We start from the raw sequence: 18,314 nt of genomic DNA, 5'->3' as shown, positions 1-18,314 counted from the left end.
GTTTTGCCCATTTTTAAATTGAGTTATTTGCTCTCTTATTGTTGAGTTTTAAGTATTCGTTGTATAGTTTTGGATACCACTCCTTCATTGGATAGATGCTTTGCAAAACTTTTCTTCCAGTTTGTGGCTTGTCTTCTATTTCTTGTAATAATGCTTTTTATATAGTAAAAGATTTTATTTTGATAAAAATCCAATTTATGAATTTTTTCTTTCACAATTTGTGCTTTTGGTGTTATATCTAAAAAGTCTTCATCAAACCCAAGGTCACCTAGATTTTCCTCTCTGTTATCTTATAGAAGTTTTATAGTTTTGCATTTTACATTTAGGTCTGTGATTAACTTTTTGTTCCACATAATTTTTGTACATAATTGCATTATAACATGAAAAATTTGATATTAATATTATATTTCAGTCCCTCATTTTTAAAAACATCTAAAGCTATCACAAGGGAAGTCTACTTTTTAAGCCAATTTAGAGAATATATGTGTTACTTAAAAAGGTAGAACAGAATTCTAATGCCAAATGGGTGACTTAAGAGAAAATTGACTTCCTTAGCCTCAGTTTTATTCTATGTGAGATAAGGATAATATCATGTGTCCACTTTCCTCACTTGTATTTTTGCAAAGACCAAATCACATCCTGTTTATGGGAGCATCTTAAAAATACTAAGGAATGGGCAGCAAAATTAAAAGGTTCCTTAGTGGAAGTGTTAGAGTCCCTTTTTCAGCTAAATACAGAAATATCAAAATTGAAATTAGAGCATGTAACTGACAACAAGGAATCCAAAATAAGAAGTAGTATGCTAAAGAGGCCTAAGTCACATCTGAAAGATGTTGATAACTAAACTTAATGTCACAAAGGCCTTACCCTTCTTTTCAGGTAAAAGAAAATGTTGGGCTTTCAGGTAGCAAACAAGTGTGTTGAAAAATCTTGTTCATTAAATGTGATTCTACGGCTATTACTGAAAATGAAGATAAATTAGTTGGAAGTAATCATGACTTCATCATCTTCTTTAGGCTATGGTCATATCTGGTTGTTATTGAATGATCAGATTATACAGATATAGTAACTGGAATAAAAATGAATATAATTGGTGAAACTCACAAATTCAAATGACTTTCTTATAATCAGGTGCTTCCTTAACCTATAAGAGAAGTAGAAAGTTGCAACTTCCCTTCTGAATTATGAAAAGTTTCTACTGTGTTTTAACACACATGTCCATCTATTTAATGTGGCCTTAGTGATGGCATTACAATTCAAATGCATTAATGAAATTGAAAATTCTCATTGCCAATTAGTAGTTTGAAAAAAGGAATTTTCAACCTTATAAAAGATGAACCAAGGTGATTAAAAAACTCAGATATTGATAAAATCACTGAGGCTGATATGAGCTATGAAATATTCTAGAGCTGGTATTGTACACATCTAAAGACAATCCTTGGCTTTTATAGTCAGTGAATTTTCAGGCATAGCTAATTACACAAATTACTCCATGTGAAAGTAATGCAAAAATTTGTTTCTCTTTCTCTTCATCTTTATTCTTACTTTTCCTTGCCCCTCTTCCTCTTTCTTATCCAATTGTAATTAATTCTCTTTCTCTCCTCACCCCCACACATGCCAAAAATATAAAGGTTGGAATGAATGGTTTTATTCATAAGTTAAAATAAAATCTGGGTCAAATAAACCATAAATGTAAATTCATGAACACAGCCACATGACCCAATGCTCTATCTTGCTTTAAATATATGCTTTATTTCTTTATTAATTATATGCAGGGGGGTTGGCAAGGAAAAAGTTTTAATTACAGTCTTGTCCACATTTGTTAGAGTAGTGCACTCAACATAAAATAAAACAAAACAAAAACCCAACATAGTCTTGTCTTTGAATTCATGTAAGGCCTTCTTGAATTGGATTACATTTTTTGTTAATCTGACATATTTTCAATGTGCTCTAAAGAGTTATTTAAATAATCTTGCTGATGGGAATTTAATTTAGCATTGACTATTGGGGCAATGATAATACAAAAGTGTGCAGGATTGCAAACTGCATCCATCCCATTGAAAAAAACGTGTATCTCAGGGTATCAATGCACTACTTAGGCTGTTGAAGGACCACAGAATTCTCATGCTGCTGGTGTGGAGGTGGAGTGTTAGCATCAATTGAATAAGGCAGTTGTTAAGTTTTGGAAGCCATGACTGACTCATATCTACATGTTCTCCTAAATTGAAGTTGTTTTGAATCTGTTACTTCATTTTTGTTCTGGTAGGTTGGTGTAAAAGTAATTGCAGCTTTGCCATTACTTTTAATAGCAAAACCTGCTTTTACATTTGCAGCAACCTAACAGAACAAATTAGGTTTGTGCAAACGTAGTAAGGCTCACCTATATTACTACTCACAAGTATGGCTCACCTATATTACTACTATGTGTGGATGAAGCATGCACAGAGGAGAGACAGCACAGGATAGAGGCTAGTGAAAGAGCCACAGTTGTCCTTTTGCTCCAGTGTAATTTAGGCAAAGTCAAGATGAGTTTCTGAGGGAGAGTTGTTTTCATTTTGTAAAGGTCCTATGCACAATCATGTTTTAACAAGATTCCCAATTTGCATTAGGAAACACTAGCTCACTTTCCTACATAAGGCTATTTACTACACTTGCCCTTTTGGTAACATTACTATGTGTTTGCATTGTAGCCTATTATTAAATGAATAAATAGCAGGAAAATGCAATATTAGGTAAAAGAAAATGCTGGGTTTTCAAATAGCAAACAAACGTGTTGAAAAGTCTTGTTCGTTAAATGTGGTTCTGTGGGCCTTGGAAAGATTATAAAAGATGTCAGAGAAAACTTGTGAATCATAAATAGAAACTTTTATTACCTGGTTACATGGACCTCACCTAAGAGAAACAATCTATGGAAATATGTATGGCACAAGTTTTCTCTATCAGGTATAAAATTACTTCCAATATTTTATGTATTCCCATATACAAGAGAAGATGTTGCTGGGAGTTCAGCACACAAGGCTTTCCGGAAAAGAATTTCCGATGTTTTCATTGCTCTCGTGTCTTCCAATGAGTATAAGCCTTTCAATCCTTAAACCCTTCCTAGTAAGCCACATTTTTTTGATAATCCACAGAAATCCACAAACTGTGAACTTTTATATAAAATTAAAAGTGGACTACTGTGTGATTGAGCAAATGACAAAAGGAAGGATGCTAAAGATTTTCCTCGGAGTCTTTCTGGCTCTTTGCCATTCTCTGGAAGGTGGCCGATATAAAATCAGGGACCAATTTTATGCCGATTTTGTGCCCCAGTTAGCAGTGCTAATTGGGGCACACAAGTAAATTGCACTCTGCCCTGTGGAAATTTTCAGTTAGTCAACTAAATCAGAAAATCATTGAGAGTACTAATCCATCACTCAGTCACTACCCAATTAGGTGCAAAATCTATGCTCCCTCCAGGAAGGACAAAGTTGAGGCATGGGATCTCAATGATCAGTTAGTTATTTGGAATTGGATCTTTTATCTTTTTTTAATAAACTAATTTAAAAATATATATGTGTGTGCTTTTGAGGAGTGGGGCCACTAGGATATTTTAGTAAGAATTAACAGTCTAAGTATTATTAAAGTAGACAGGAGTAAAGGTCATTTGGTTCCCCTCACACTTGAAAGACATAGATTTTCTGAGGAAAAAAAAATTTTTTACACATACAGAGCATAAATACACTGAAAAATTTAACAGCAAATGTTCCATATTTCAAAGGGCCAAGTTATAGTTGGGTTCAACCTCATTGTCTTGTACTGCAGCCGTGTCTAATGAGAGGGCAGGAATTTTTGTCTGTTTTAGTCACTGATGCATCCCAAGTGCACAATCAATATTTTCCAGTGAATGAGTGAATGGACAGATGATGCCTAGGCAATAATTAATCTTAAAATATTGTACTTACATGGTATTTTAAGTTATAAAATAATATCTGTGATATATCTGGTACCATGTTCCCAGTACTTAAGAATGTTATGTATCTTGGTAAAGTATTTCAGTAACTGAAAGACAACATGGCCTTTAAAATATTTTTACTTTCCTTGAATACAAGAATTTTGCTCTATGATTCCCCCAAAATTATTTTAGAGAAATAAAATTTAAATTAGGTCAAAGAGAAATATTATCATAAAAGAATTGTAGCTTAGAATCAAGGTCTTTTTTAAAAAAAACAATTTTCTCTTTTGATAGAGTGCATGGATTCCTTTTTCTTTTTCTGTCACCTTTTTTTTTTTTTGAGACTGGGTCTTATTCTGTCACCCAGGCTGGAGTGCAGTGGTGCAATTACAGCTCATTGCAGCCTCTACCTCCCAGGCTCAGGCAATCCTCCTATCTTAGCCTCTGTAGTAACTGGGAAAGCAGGCATGTGCCATCATGCTCAGCTATTATTTATAAAAATTGTTTATAGAGACAGGTCTTCTTATGTTGCTTAGGCTGGTCTCAAACTCCTGAGCTCAAGTGATCCTCCTTCCTTAGCCTCCCAAAGTGCTAGCATTACACTGAGCCACTGTGCCCAGCCATAGGTGTTTTTATTGTAACATGCAAATCACTGTCAGCTCTAGAAATGCTAGAATTTTAAGGAAACTAATTTTGGCAAAAATGATTGGTAGAATAAAATCATTTTTTCAATTTTTATGCTTTTTTCTAAATAAACCTGAAGTATTTACTTGTAGATTTTAGTAAAAGATAATTGACAGTTTTAGAGAAAATTTTAAATTCTAAACATGAAGATTTAATTAAAATGTTGTCTGAAGTAATACCATTTTAATGAGTTGAATCAGAAAGTTCTCCTACTGGTATTATTTTAGCCCTCTTCCTACCTCCCTGAACGTCATCTATCTTTGCTGATTCTTTTTACCTTCTCTTGTTTTTTTTTTTTTTAATTTTTAAATTTAGTTTTTTATTTTTTACATGAATCCGTCTTTCCCTTAAAGAAGTCATATACCATAAACCATGATCTCTCTCCTGCATTCCGGTTCTGAAATTCTAAATTCCTAAAGAACATTTCCAAATAAAAGTCCAAACAGCAAGCATCTCTAGATCAAGAAATATTACTCTATCCCTATCCATTTTTCCTTCAAACCTTGCTTTTACTTCTGGCATTACAATATGTGTTAATTTAACATTCCTTTCTGCAGTTCATCCTTGGCTTAAATCCTTTTTCCTGCTTTTCTTTACCTCACACTTTCAGGAAGAGTTGTCAATCCTGTTAATTTCTTTTAATTTTTCACAGATAGTGCATCCATCATTTTTATCCCTAAAGCTTTCCATTCTTCTCAGTTATTAACTTTTTAGGCCAGGCTTACACAATTGATTTTAACAAGTTCCACTGCTTCTGATGGCATACCTTATGCAATAACTTCACACCAAGTTAATTTTCCAGATTCTATTGGAAAAGTGTATCTGAGATCATGTCACACTCAGGTTGAGTTACTAACTATTGCCTACAGATACCTTTTCAAAATCCCTTTTCTAGTTTCTCATATTCCACATTCTGGCTATACCCTACATTTCCTGTCATATGATTCACATATTTTATTCAAGCAAGCAAATAAAACAAAGCGTCAATATGAGGTAATGGACATTCCCCCCAAACAATGAGCTTTGAAACCTTCATATCTTTGTTCACTCCACCTTACTGCCTCCTGTCTGTCAAGATCTTCTTCTTTCTTTAGGGTTTATAAAAACATCACTTTTCCCAATTCCTCCTTCACTTGATGTTTTAGGGATTGAGGGGTGGGGTGGTATGAGGAGAGGAGCTCTTCAGGCCTCACATTATATTAATAGCTCTTAGGAAAAGGCAGTGAGAGTACACTTTAGAGTGTCAAGACATAGAAATTATTTACAAGGGCTTAAAAAATTCCTAATTTTTAACTCAAGATAAACTTAAGTTATAATTAGATATTGCCCATTCTATGATTTCACCCTTCTGATAGTTATTTCTCTCTAGCAGCTTTAAAAGTCTCTGCAGAACTGATTGGTTCCTATGCTCAATATATCTTTCACTTGAGAACTGTTTCCAATTTGATATCCAAGATGACTGATAAGGACAACATCTGATTGCAACATTTCTTTCCTCACTTGGGGCCTGGAGTAAAATTTTCTTTGAGTTGCTAACAGAGAGATTACCAAATAGCAAAACTCTCTAAAGGTAAATACACTGTAGAACATTTTTTCACTTTTCTGTTAGCCCTTCATATGTCTTCTTTTGAAAAGTATCTCTTCAGCTTCTTTGCCCATTTCTTCATCAAATTATTTTTTCTCTTTTTATAGATTAGTTTGAATCCCTTATGTCATTTGCATATTAATCTCTAATCCCTTATCAGGTATATGTCAAAGAGGTATCTGTACACCCATGTTAATTGCAGCACTATTCACAATAGCCAAGTTATGGAATCAACCTAGGTGTCCATCAGTGGATGAATGGATTAAAAAATTGTGGTATGTATACACAATGGAATACTATTCAGCCTTAAAAACCCATGTTGTCATCCATGTTGTCGTTTGTCACAAATTCCTAAAGGACATTTCCAAATAAAAGTCACAAATGACAACATGGAAGAAACTGAAAATCAGGCTAAACAAAATAAGCCAAACACAGAAAGATAAATACCACATTGTCTCACTTATATGTGGAATCTAAAACAATCAAACTCATAGAACCAGAGAGTAAAGTGGTGTTTACCAGAGGCAGGGTAATGGTAGAGGAAAAGGGGAGATAATCATGAAAGAGTCCAAAGCCTCAGTTAGGAGAAGTAAGTTTGATTCTTTCTGACATCTGTTGCACAGTAGGATGAATACAGGTAAAAACTGCCATTATGATTTTTTCATACAATGTGGAAGGATTAGATTAACCTATCCATCACCTCAGACATTTGATATTTTTTGCTGTGAGAGCATTTAAGATTTACTTTCTTATTGAGAAGTACAATACTTAATTATTAGCTATTCTATATAACTATAATTTATCAGTATATAATTTTAAAAAATTTTAGAACATATTGTGCTTTATTTCTATCTTCCATACAAATTACTATAGGATTACAACTGTCTAGGTCTTGCTGCATAGCATCCTTTTAACAAAAGTATAAAAAGTCCAAAAGTTCACAAGTGAAGAGAATGCTAATATAGAAAATGGCTGAGAGCCCTTGGGTGGGCTGAAGCAAGATTGTACAAGGATTTTCTGCCACATTTGCTTTATGAAAGATACTCTGCGCCCTCACAATTAGGTCATCTTCACATGGAAATTGTCATATGCTGCCTTATATCATAGGTATTTGTATACATAGCTTTTTTCCAAAATTGTATTATAAATTGGTGGAGAACAGAGACCAGATCTTACATATCAAAGCATTTAGAATGGTGATTGAACATGGAAGCTATTTAATGAACATTTGCTGAAAGAATAAGAGATTGTCCTGTGAAATCAAAACACCCTAGTGTCTTTGCTTTGCTCTCTCAAATGGCAGTTCTGTAACAGCCAGATAAGACCTGGATTTGGAGTCATAATTTGGGTTTGGATCTCATTTCTGTCCATTTACCAGCCTTGAGAGCTTCGGTAAGTTTAGGAATCTCTCAGAACTTAATTTGTCCATTCATGTAATATAGATTTATTTTCCGTATCTGTAAAATAGTAATGGAAATAATTTTGCTTATTTCATAAGTGGATCAATAAGGTTCCATACATGGCCATGTAACAGCTTCCCTGGCTTTGGGAACATTGTAAAGCCAAGTTCTCTTACCCAAGGATCAATATTTTCATTAATGCCTATTACCTTATACCCAAACATCTCAGTTTTAGGAACTCAAACCTCATCACCAACAAATCTACAATGAGATTTTCTCTGCTTCGTCTCTGTAGTTACACTACTGAAATTGCAATATTGACTACCCATTACCAGCTTGATAACTTTGGACAAGTTTTAAAATCTCTCAGCACCTCATTTGTTTTCCACTTATACATGAGAAAAATTATACCTACATAATAGAATTGCTGTATATGTTGAAAATATTAATTTGTTTAAGCTCTTAAAAATATGCTTAGCATATGATGAACATCCAATAATAATCTCTCCTGCTGGACTGCATCATAAGGGGAGTAAACACATCTTTGTGCATATGTGTGTGTATGTATCTGCTATATGTTGAGTACCTAAAACACAGAGACACTCAATAAATATTAATTTGATGAATGGACATATTGTGGGTGGAGCACTGTGTGGTCCTAGATTCAATGGGGACAAGAAAAGTGGTGAATACAATAGTGATGAAAATTTTTGCTTATGCATTAAATTTTGGAGTCTACCTGGTCATTGTTACCTATTACAAAGATTACCAGTCTGACATCAACAGCATTAATAGCATACAGTTATTGAATACTATATGTGTGTAGAGCCTTCCGCTTGTGTGCTTGGAATACACAGTTCTGTCACCTCACACTTAATGTCAAAAGGATTTTAATCTAGTTGGAGAAATCGACCAGAGAGAAAAAAAGAGTCAGCAATGTATGTTCTTCATATGCATGATGACTCCTACAGATCTTAAGTTTATGTAAGCATAGTGAAGAGGTTACCAAATGACTATGGTTTTTAAGAAAAGGTGTCTTAGACTGTACAGAGGAGAGAAAGAAGCTTTCCAGTGGGGATGACATGACCAAATGCATGACAAGAAAATGAATTGATTGTATGCAGTGTGATAGAGTATGTGGTTTCCCTTATACAGAATACAATGTGTTTAAGGTAGCATTTTCTTAGAATGTGGTACTCAAACCATGTTTTATTTTTCTTTCTTTCTTTTTTTTTTTTTTTTTTTTTTTGAGATGGAGTTTCTCTCTTGTGGCCCAGTGCAATGGTGCGATCTTGGCTCTCCATAACCTCCGCCTCCCCGGCTTCAAGCGATTCTCCTGCCTTAGCCTCCCAAGTAGCTGGGATTACAGGCATGCACCACTACACCTGCCTAATTTTGTGTGTTTAGTAGAGGAAGGGGTTTTTCATGTCGGTCAGGCTGGTCTTGAACTCCTGACCTCAGGTGGTCCACCAGCCTCGGCCTCCCAAAGTGCTGGGATTACAGGTGTGAGCTACCAGGCCCGATCTTCAAACCAGGTTTTAAGTGTAGAGAATTAAATTTGATTCTAAATAGAAGAATAATGTTCAAATGATGGAAACTTTAAATAATACTGGAAAAGTGAATTTTTAGGTCAGAGCATGATTCTATGAAAATTGAATTTGAAACAATAGGCTAAATGGACAAATATTTGTGCCCCAAAGCAGAGAGAAAAAAATGTTGGTGAATGTTCAAAACCAGTAACTCTGTATCGGTATATTGCTTGGATAGAGGTGATAGTTGCTTACATAAGCAGGAAAAGTCAAGGGTCATAGAAACTGGGCTTATTTATATTTAAAAAGCAGTGGAGGAAACTGAGGAAGGCAAAAAGGAGGAGATTCAAAAAGCATATTTTCCCATTTTCTTTCATAGAAACCAGGAAAAAAAAAGCAGTTTTTAAAATTCAGCAAATTTCAAAATTCATGTACACTTTTAAAATTCATATACATTTTCATATACAAAATATAAAATATACAATTCATATACAAAATTTCATATACATTTTTAAAAGTCAGGAATCATTAGATTTTAAAAGAAATTATTAGATTTAGTATGGAGGAGCTGATTGACAGCATGAGAAAAAGGATTTCATTAAAATGGTGTATGGATACTTGAGTAAAGTTTGGTAGAAATTGGATTAGGTCTCTGTCTATATTAGGCTGGATTCAATTCTTTGTGCTGAAAATGAAGAAATTGTTTATGTTGAGTCAAAATTGAATATATAGGTTGTTATAAGTATGTGCCAAGGTTTATATGTAATGATGAGTAGTGTTGAATATTCGGAGACTGTGGTTCCCTGGTTTCCGTGTAATCTCAGTATCTGGTACCTTGGAAAGAAAGGCTGTGGTTGTGTTTCATCTTTTGGTACAGTGAATGCAAAATCACTCAATTGCTATTTATAACATATCTTTTAAATCATTAACTAAGATTTTAACAATTGTGTATAAATCTTTTTTTTTTGAAAAAGATAAATTCTATATTTTTAACATTTCATTATATTATTTTCATTAGCTGTGCCTATTTCTGTTGTATTGCTGAGTCATCTGTGGTAAAAATTATTTTTTCAAAGGGAACAATGTCAATTTACACTTCTGAAGGTGATTTTGGTGTTTTCACATTTTTAGAACAATTTTTAAGAAAAAAAGTATTTATGTGGTCATTACTGTTTCCTTATTCTTAAGAAAATATGCCAAATGTAATTTTTTTTAATTGCAGCATATAACTAGGTGTTTTCTTCAGTGTAGGCCCCTTGACCCTATCCTCAAAGGAAAATTCTGTAAAGTTTAATATGTTTAATGGTCAATATCCCATTCCCTGAGTTTTTGTTTCTTCTTAGTTTTCACTTGCTGTCACAAAAGAAGCCCACTAGATGGTGGTAAAAGCACAAGCTACCTGCTCTGATTTTATTTTAAAAAGTCTTCAAAGGAGAACGCTCACAAGGTTTCAGAGGTTGTATTTTGCCTATTTTTTTTTTTTTTTTTGGATAGAGAAGAAGCAAGAAAAATGAAATAGAATGGTATTTTCCATGCAACTTAATTGTAGATATGAAGTGGAATACCTTTTGGTCCTAAATTATTTTCCAGTGAACTTTCAAAATTGTTTTGTCAAAATAAATATCAAGTAAAATGATTATGAATCATTGTGGCAAATTTTAATGCCGATCAGAAAGTAAATTAATCCAAATCTGTCTGACTCATCATGCTTTTTTCTTCAGATACAAATGAAGAGTAAACAATGTTTTGGCAATTTTTAGGTTAATCATGTAGAACTGATTACTCTAGAAGAATGCTATTAACATTTGGTCAATTTATACCCTACAATAAGGCAAATTAAAATTAATGTTGCTGTTTTAAAGATATCAAATGGGTCATGATTTTAAGAAAAATGAGAACTGTTATAGAAAATGCTAATGTTGTCTCTAGGCCCAGTGAATCTAGTAACTTCTAAAAAACCCACTTAAATCTCTAAAGCAACAGGACAAATAATTAAGTAAATATAACTCCAAATGAGGGAGTGTCTGTCTTTAGTTTAAGCAGATTATCTTTTAAAATATAATGAGGAATAATAATCAATTGTCAACCATTCCCTGTTGAATAGCAACAGTTAAATCTTGCTAATAGCTACATAACACAAGAAAGATCTTTTTAGATAGAATACAGTACCCTAATGAAGCTCTATTGCATAATTTTTCAATGTTTCTAATAAATTCTTCCCTTTAGTATACGTGTAATTCACTCATTTCAATACACTTTGTTGAAAATACAAATATGTAAATATAATTTTTAAATAATTCATTTTGTTTATAAAGTAAAATATGTAAAGAAAATATGTAACTATTAACTTTTGATCAGGTCTAAAATAATACAAACTACACATTATGACATAAATTATTGGACAGAAAATATTTTGCTTATTAAACATCTTCATAATTGTTCACCTTCCATCTTTCCACATATAATAATATCAAGTGCTTACAAGCTCCCACTGAGCCTCCTACCTTTAAAATGCATTTAATAATAATAGTGAGCATTATCTAAGGGTCATAAGGTGACAGCCATTGACCTTTCTACAGTCAATAATGTCACAGATCCATGCTGAGAAGTCATTTAAAAAATATACTTCTTTTCATACTGGCATACATGTGACATCCATTTGACCATTATCCATATCTGGCCATGATCAGTGGTGAATTCATCCACTTCTCGTAGCATGAGTGTTGTTGCCACATGGCTTGATCTACTTAGGCAACTTTAAAGTCCTTTGGCTTTCTATGTTTTCTTTCTTGAATGTAGCAGGAAGAAAGCTGGGAAACCTCTTCCTGATTTAAAGGATGGTGAAAGTGCTTCCAGCAAAGGCTCTGTTGATAGGCTTACTAACCCTGGACATATTTTCTCTGAAAGCCAACTCATTCTGCTCAAGCTCAATTAGTCCTGAATAGGTTAGGAATACCTAGGTCAATTCTAGAAATTAGATCATTCTGGTTTCTCCTAAAAAAGTACAACCTCTCTTTTTGTCAAAGGGACCCCCCCCACCACAAAAAAAATTAAAAACTGAATTCCCAGCCATGACGGGAAGGGAAGTCCAACATACCTCATTATACATCTTTCCTTTTGGAGTTTAGCCACAACTGACCAGCATTAATGTTAAACTAGACATCATAAGACTAACACAAAACAAACTTTTTGTGACAATAAGATACCAAATTATAAACAAGACCTACAGCTGTGCAAAGCAAGGATTAAGTCACATCTGCAGGCCATCAATGTTACTAAATAGCATCCTTAAAACATTTCTTTCTGCTAACTCCAAATTTTAGACAGCACTTTACTTCTTTAACCAATTGCATATTAAAGAATCTCTGAATTCACCTATAGCCTTTAAGCCTTCATCTCCACTTCAAGATAGCCTTTTTGAGCAAAACCAATGTGTACCTTCCATGTACTCAGTTAAGTCTGCCTATAATTCTTTATTCCCTAAAATGTATGAAACCAAACTATAATCTGACTGCCACAGGTCAGGACCTCTTGAAACTTTGTATCCCTGAGTTACAGTCACTCATATTGGCTCACAATAAACCTCTTTAAAATATTTTACAATTTGGTTTTTCCTTTTAACACTTCTCTGATCCCACATTGGCTATGCAGCAGTGAGATGCCATTGGTCACTTATTCAAATGCCATCCCAACCCTGACATTTTAAAAATAGCTTTATTAGCTGGGTATGGTGGCGTGTGCCTGTAATCCCAGCTACTCAGGAGGCTGAGGCAGGAGAATTGCCTGAACCCAGGAGGCGGAGGTTGCGGTGAGCCGAGATTGCACCATTGAACTCCAGCCTGGGTAACAAGAGCGAAACTCCGTCCCAAAAAAAAAAAAAAAATGGCTTTATTAAGATGCAATTTGAAAAGACACACTCTACCCTTTTGAAGTGTGCAATGCAGTGTTGTTTACCATATTCAATAAGTAGTGCAACCGTGGATTTTAGAACATTTTCCTCACCTCAAAAAGAAATTCCACAACTATTAGCAGTAACTTCCTAACCACATTTCTCTCCTACCCTCCAGACTTGGGCAACCTCTAATCAACTTTCTGTCTGTATAAACTTACCCATTCTAGACATTTTATATAAATGGAATCATACAATATTTGGTTCTTTGTGATCTGCTTCTTTCACTTAATATTTTCAAGGCATGTTACAATGTGTATCAGTACTTCATTCCTTGGTATTGCCAAATAATATTCCATTGTATGGATAGATCATGTTTTATTCATCCATTCATCAGTTGATAGACATTTGGATGATTTTACTTTTGGCTATTATGAAAAATACGGCAATGAACATTTGTGTACTAGTGTTTGTGTCAAAGTAAGATTTTATGTTTTCATTTCTTCAGTATACACTGAAGGGTGGAATTCCTGGATCATATGGTAACCCCAAGCTCAATGTTTTTAGAAAAATTATTTTTCTAAGCAGCTTTGACACTTTACATTTTCACAAGCAATGTATGAGAGTTCCAATTTCTCCACATCCCAACCAACACCTGTTATTATCTTTCTTTTTTATTATAGCCATCCTAGTGGGTACAGAGTAGTATATCATTGTGATTTTCATTTGCATTTCCCTAATGGCTAATTATTTTCAGCACATTTTCATGTATTTATTGTTCATTTCTATATCTTTGGAGAAATGACTATTCAAATCATTTGCCTATTTTTCAATTGAGTTTTCTTTTTTTATTGTTCTTTTAAAGGGCTTTATGTATTACTGAAGCAAGTCTATCATAAAATATATCATTTGCAGATATTTTCTTTCATTCTGTTCACCTTGTAATGATGTCCTTTTAAGCACAAAAGTTTTAATTTTGATGAAGTTTAGTTAATCTATATTTGATTTTGTTCTATTGGTTCCTTATTTAAGAAGACATTTCTTAACTTTAGATCATGACAATTTATTCCCCTGTGTTATTCTTACAATTATACACTTTCACCTCTTAAATTAAGATCTGTGATTCATTTGAGTACAGTTTTGTGTCCACTCCTAACTTTTATTCTAACTTCCTTTCTCTGGAAGGCAGAGTTGTCCTTCTCTAAAAGACAATACGTTTTGATTAATTGGTCAGTAGAAATACGGATTTTAATCCAGGTAAAATCTGTATTCCTTTCTTCTCTTTTTAGGCAATGACTTTATAGTTGTCTAACATTATTCATTTAAAAAAAAATTTTGTAGAATGATACAACCAACAGAAATCCCTTTTAATATTGGTTAGAGAGATCTGGGATACGGAATATAATAGAAGTTTGTTGTTTTTTAATTTTAAGGACACTAAATTCTGCTGGGCATAATTGAAGTCTGCTCAAGACTTTTCCAGGGTTAACAAAGAAGGGTAGGTGACAAGATGCCAGAGTAGGTAGAAAGATCATATAATCATCTGATAACTACGCATAAGGATAAGTAACTTCAAGTTGTAGGAAAAGCTGCGCCTGAAGACATGCTCCTCTCAAATCTCTTTGCAAATTCCTATTTATAAGGGAACATTGTTTATTACAATAATTGGTGGATGGGCCAAAATGCAAAAGCATTTTGAAATATTCTGTTCTGAACAGGATTTGAAATGCAGCACTGCTAGCTCCTGTGACACTGGCAGGCATCATTAGGTCAAAAGTGATTTCCAAGATTCTGAAAACAGTTCCTCATCTTAGTTCATTCAGGCTGCTATAAGAAAATACCATTGGCTGGGTGGCTTATAAACAGCAAAATTTATTCCTCACAGTTCTGGAGGTTAGGAAAGTCTAAGATCAAGGCACCAGAAGATCTAGTAACTGGTGAGGCCTGCTTCCTGGTTCATGGATGGCCTTCTTTTTGCTGCATCCTCACATGCTGGTAGGTGGTAATAGAGCTCTCTGCAATCTCTTTGATAAGGGCGCTAATCCCATTTATGAGAGATCCACCTTTATGACTGAACTACCTCCAAAAGAATTAGAATCTCAATATCTCATGTCGTTGATAAGGTTTTCAATTTATGGATTTTGAATTAGGTTATTAGGTTTTCAACATATGAAATAAATTCAGTTTATAGCATTCCAATCATTTCTAAATTATACTAGAAGCCCAGATGGACTTAACAATAGGCAAAGATCCTGCCATGATCATACATAGCTTATTAATTCCCAGCTGCCACTACAACTTGCTTGCTACTTATTTTATTATCAAGGGGCTCTGAGAGTCACTATAAAAATCAAGAAAATTGCCTTTTCTCAAAAATCTAAAGTGTTATTTTCTTATTGGATTATGTCAATGTCTTTACCACATTTTATAAATTATAGTATCTATACATTTGAAGTCATAGAGTAAAAAAGCCATGCCTTGTTATACATTTATGTGTCAAGGTGGGAAAAAGCAAATATCATAATCTCATATGGGTAAGTAACAGGCTTTTTAGGGAAATATAATTCAAGGCTCAGCAAAAGGGAGGTAAGACGTCTCTTGTTCCCTCTTAATCCAGAAGAAAGTCAAACTGGGACTATGGCATTTCTAGATACACAGTGGAATAAGAGTCAGGGGAAGAAATCCTGTCCCCTGCTCTTCAACATTCTCATGATACGAGGGTGAGAAAAACTTTCGACTTACTTTAGTTCCCTCTTATCTGTGGGGTTATATTTCAAGATCCCCCAGCGGATGCCTGAAACCACAGACAGTACCAAACCGTAAATACACTATGATTTTCTTACATAGCAGTAGGTAGGTAGTATAGATGGCATGAATACATGGGATAAAGGGATATTCTCATCCTGGGCAGGACAAAAAGGGACAGTGAAATATTTTACCACATTGCTCAGAGTATTGCTCCGTTTAAAATGGAAAGCTTACGTATTTCCAGACCTTTCCATTTAGTATTTCTGGTTGATCATAGGTAAACTACAACAAGTGAAACCATGAATGAAGGGGAGCCACTGTAATGTGTAAAAGAGAGCCCTTAGGGAGCAGAGTGTGAATTCTAATTCTTTGTGGGAATTCCAGCTGTAAAGGAAATTTTCTATGGGTACAGGTACATAGCATCTGGTAATTCTGAGGTAAGTTTGAGGTTTTTAGGGAAAGGAAGTCATTGCTTCAGTCAGTCAACCTGAAATACTGGGATTTTTACTAGACAATTCAACTAGTATTTCTTATGCTTTGTATTGTGCCCCAATATAAAACTCAGTGCCCTAAAAAATAGGCTATTAGTTAATACTTAATGAATAAAATATGCAGTATCAACATATATAAAATAGAACAGTAACCATTTTACTTTCTGTCTGGGACTATGGCATTGCTGGATACACAGCAGAATGAGTCAGGCGAAGAAATCCACCCAAATATAAAAAACTAGAACTCTCATTTTTTGTCCCCCCCATTTTTTTTTGGTTGTGGGGAGAGAGTCTCACTGTGTTGCCCAGGCTGGAGTATAGTAGGGCAATCACAGCTCACTGCAGCCTCAACCTCCCAGGCTCAGTTGATTCTCCCATTTCAGCTTCCCAAGTAGCTGGGGCTACAGGCACATATCACCAGGCCTGACTAATTTTTGTGTTTTGCGTAGAGATGGGGTTTCTCCACATTGCTCAGACTGGTCTCAAACGCCTGAGCTCAAGCTATTCACCCTCCTCAGCCTCCCAAAGTGTTGGGATTACAGGTGTGAGCTACCATGTCTGGCCATATTTTTACATAACAATTAATTTGCTGTACTATACTTTATAATAACTTATCATTTGGCTATTATTATTCCCATTTCCTAAGGCTCAATCAGTGATTAAATAACTTGTCCAGTGTTATATGGATTAACCAGAAGCTCTGTAATTTTAACCCAAATTGATCTAATTCCAAAGCCCATACTCTCATTTTGATAAGGTCAAGCATTAATTTCATAAAACTCTGAAGCTGTATTGGGTTGTTCCTCTTTTCATTCATTAAAATTTTTTTTGAACAGGTGAATTCTGCATTTTTGTTCTACCAAATCTCCACTATGTCACAGGAACACAACTTTTCTCATACCCTATTAACCAAGCTCAGGGTTGTAGAATTGGTAGAGTGGCAAGAAGAGCTGTCAAGAGAGAAGAAGTGAGATTTTCTATTCCAATCCATAGAGAGCATGTTTGGAATCTGAATAAAGACTGAGGAGTGAAGTACAAGTGTATTACATCTTTTAATTTTTGAAAAACATTTTCAGGAAACTATCAGAAGGAGCATGGGGAAAAGTTGATGTGAAAGGGATTCACAGGCATGAAAGGGAGGGATTTGTTTCAGTAACTGCGTAGTGACCTGTAAACTGTGAAAGATGAAATGGATGTATAGCCTGATATTTTTAGACTATTTGTTTAGCCAAGAATCTCTTGGTTCACACAAAATACTATTTAGATACCTAACTGAGTGATGAACAAAACAGAATTGCTCTTGGTTTTGTTCTTGTTATTGTTTGGTTGGGAAGTGTAATCAGCATCCCATTTTCGTGATTTCTGCTCCCTCAGATGTTTTAAATCAATGATTTTGTATGTCTCCACTTAATGTAGCTTAAGATGTGTAGTAATGTTTTTAAATTAAATTTTATGGCCCTTGAAGTCAAAGGCTACATTTTGACTCTGGCTTTATTCAGTGTCCAACAAACACATCATGTATATAATAACTACCCACATTGTTGGCCAAAAGCTACTAATTGACTATCTGCTAAAAGGAGAAGAGCGTACAATAATCTGCATGTCTTGTTTCTGGATCTGACTTTAACATTTTTCCTTACTAGGTAATTGGCTTATTTATTATTGTATCCACAGTACCTGCTTTGATATCTGCAAGCAGAACACACAGAAAAAAATGTGTGTTCTGCAAATGTGTGTTCTATGCACATTCTGCAGAGAGAAAAAAATGGATGAAAGGACTTCTCAGTTTTTAACTACATATTGGCTTCAATTAAATTTTGAAGCAGATTTTTATGGCATTTGGTAAAATTCAGCAACATCCATGCAAAGTGCTTGACCCTGAGTCTGGTAACCAGTATGCTTTCTCTGAAGCCAGACTGACCAAATCGAAATTCTGACTTTGCTGCATACTAGAAGGCTGACTTCTCTATGCTTCAATTCCTTTACCTATATACTAGAGAAAATAACAACACTTATTTCAAAGTGTTCTTATGATAATGTAATAAGCTAAAAAATAA

At 34.4% G+C, this 18,314-nt stretch overlaps 1 long non-coding RNA gene across 1 annotated transcript; it reads right to left on the bottom strand.

Annotated features, from left to right (window-relative positions):
* Positions 1 to 225: 225 nt before the first annotated feature.
* On the bottom strand, positions 226 to 17,337 carry LOC116556927. Its single transcript, XR_004271259.1, has 3 exons — positions 17,326 to 17,337; positions 15,750 to 15,759; positions 226 to 338 (listed from the first exon to the last, which is right to left on the bottom strand). It is a non-coding gene; the product is annotated as an uncharacterized LOC116556927 (long non-coding RNA).
* Between the last annotated feature and the right edge of the window lie 977 nt (positions 17,338 to 18,314).

The sequence above is a fragment of the Sapajus apella genome, unplaced genomic scaffold, assembly GCF_009761245.1.
Source record: "Sapajus apella isolate SASKATOON/1434 unplaced genomic scaffold, GSC_monkey_1.0 scaffold18, whole genome shotgun sequence".
In the NCBI taxonomy this organism is placed as follows: Eukaryota; Metazoa; Chordata; class Mammalia; order Primates; family Cebidae; genus Sapajus; species Sapajus apella.
The sequence above is the reverse complement of the archived record's forward strand: the minus strand, read 5'-3'. Positions and strand labels throughout refer to the sequence as shown.